The 2,655-nt window shown below is 42.5% G+C and overlaps 1 pseudogene; it reads left to right on the top strand.

The window, feature by feature from the left end:
* Positions 1-586: 586 nt before the first annotated feature.
* On the top strand, positions 587-2,342 carry Hspa8-ps34 (heat shock protein family A (Hsp70) member 8, pseudogene 34; annotated as a pseudogene).
* Positions 2,343-2,655: the final 313 nt, after the last annotated feature.

Genomic DNA, 2,655 nt, shown 5'->3' with positions numbered 1-2,655 from the left:
AAGAGTTTGTCTATCTTGTTGAGTTTCTCAAAGACTCAGATCTTGTTCTGTTGATTCTTTGTATTCTTTTTTCTTTAATTGATTGATTTTAGCCCCTCAGTTTATTTCCTGCTTTCTACTCCTCTGGTGTCTGCTTCTTTTTCTTCTAGAGATTTCATGTGTCCTTTTAAGTTGCTATTATGAGATAACTCCAATTTCCTTATGAGGGGGCACTTAAGTACTCTGAGCTCAGCATTCATTGTATCTCATAAGTTTAGCTATGTTGTGCCTCTATTTTCATTAAATTTGAGAAAGTCTTTAATTGGTTTATTTCTTCCCTGACCCAGTATTCATTGAGTAAAGAGTTCTTCATTTTCCATAAGTTTGTAGGCTTTCTCTTATTTCTGTTGTTGTTGAATTCCAGCTTTAATCTATGTTGGTCTGAAAAGACCCAAGGGGTTATTTTTATTTTGTTTTATCTTTCAAGGCTTGGTTCATGACCAAGTTTATTTTTAAGTTAGGAGTAAGGCTAATTGAAGAAGGAGACAGCTCTCGTGCATTTGTGTGGTCACATCATCAGCACAGCCAGGTATACACACAAACAACTATGTCTAAGGGACCTGCAGTTGGCCTTGATCTTGGCACCACCTACTCCTGTGTGGGTCTCTTCCAGCATGGAAAGGTAGAAATAATTGCCAATGACCAGGGCAACCTCCAAGCTATGCTGCTTTCACTGACACAGAACGATTAATTGTGGATGTGGCCAAGAATCAGGTTGCAATGAACCCCGCCAACACAGTTTTTGATGCCAAACGTTTGATCGGATGTAGGTTTGAGGATGCTGTTGTTCAGTCTGACAGGAAGCACTGGCCCTTCATGGTGGTGAATGGTGCAGGCAGGCCCAAGGTCCAAGTCAAATACAAAGGGGAGACAAAAAGTTTCTACCCAGAGGAGGTGTCTTCAATGGTTCTGACAAAGATGAAGGAAATTGCAGAAGCTTACCTTGGAAAGACTGTTACCAATGTCGTGGTCACGGTGTCAGCTTACTTCAATGACTCTCAGCAGCAGGCAACAAAAGATGCTGGAACTATTGTTGGCCTCAGTGTACTTCGAATTATCAATGAGCCAACTGCTGCTACAATTGCTTATCACTTAGATAAGGTCAGAGCAGAAAGGAATGTGCTGATTTTTGACTTGGAAAGTGGCACTTTTGATGTGTCAATCCTCACTATTGAGGAAGGATTTTTTGAAGTCAAATCAACAGCTGGAGACACCTACTTGTGTGGAGAAGACTTTGACAACCAAATGGTCAATCATTTCATTGCTGAGTATAAGTGAAAGCACAAGGGCATCAGTGAGAACAAGAGAGCTGTCCAGCATCTTTGCACTGCCTGTGAGCAGGCCACGCACACCCTCTCCTCCTGCACCCAGGCCAGTATGGAGATTGATTCTCTCTATGAGGGAATTGACTTCTATACCATTATTACCCATGCCCGATTTGAGGAACTGAATGCTGACCTGTTCCATGGCACATTGGAACATCTCTCTACAGGTACAGAAGGCCCGTTGAGATGCCAAACTAGAAAAGTCACAGATCCATGATATTGCTTTGGTGGTAGTTGTACCAGAATTCCCAAGATTCAGAAACTTCTGTAAGATTTCTTCAATGGAAAAGAACTGACTAAGAATAACCCCGATGAAACTGTTGCCTATGGTGCAGCTGTCCAGGCAGCCAATCTATCTGGAGACAAGTCTGAGAATGTTCAGGATTTGCTGCTCTTGGATGTCACTCCTCTTTCCCTTGGTGTTGCAACTGCTGGTGGAGTCATGACTGTCCTCATCAAGCACAATACCACCATTCCCACCAAGCAGACCCAGACTTTCACCACCTATTCTGACAACCAGCCAGGTGTATGCATTCAGGTATAAGAAGGTGAAAGGGCCATGACCAAGGACAACAACCTGCTTGGAAAGTTTGAGCTGACAGGCATACCTCCAGCATCCTGTGGAGTTCCTCATATTTAGGTTACTTTTGACATTGATGCCAATGGCATCCTCAATGTTCCACTGTAGATAAGAGCACAAGAAAGGAGACCAAGATCACCATTACCAATGACAAAAGCCATTTGAGTAAAAAGGATATTGAGCGCATGGTCCAAGTAGCTGAGAAGTACAAAAATGAGGATGAGATGCAGAGAGATAAGGTTTCCTCCAAGAATTCATTGGAGCCTTATGTGTTCAACATGAAAACAACTGTTAAAGATGAGAAACTTCAAGGCAAGATCAATGATGAGAAAAAACAGAAGATTTTTTTTGCAGGTCCACAGCCTAATTATAAAATTTCTAGACCATATTTTTTATAACATTATTTTTCTTGGATTTACGTATTTATATTTTAAATGTTATCCCCTTAACCCCTCTCCCATACCCCTTCTCTGTCCCCCTGCTTCTGTGAGGACCCTCCCACTCCCACCCACCCACTCCTGCCTCAATGCCCTAGCATTCCCCTATATTGGGAAATGAAGCTTCACAGAACCAAGGGCTTTTCCTCCTATTGATGCTGGACAATATCATCATTTGATACATATGTGGCTGGAGTAATGGGTTCCTCCATGTGTCCTCGTTGGTAGGTGGTTTAGTCCCTGGGAGCTCTGGTGGAGTCTGGTTGGTTGATAT

This window comes from Rattus norvegicus, chromosome 3 (genome assembly GCF_021556685.1).
Source record: "Rattus norvegicus strain SHRSP/BbbUtx chromosome 3, alternate assembly SHRSP_T2T, whole genome shotgun sequence".
NCBI classification, from domain to species: Eukaryota; Metazoa; Chordata; class Mammalia; order Rodentia; family Muridae; genus Rattus; species Rattus norvegicus.
The sequence above is the reverse complement of the archived record's forward strand: the minus strand, read 5'-3'. Positions and strand labels throughout refer to the sequence as shown.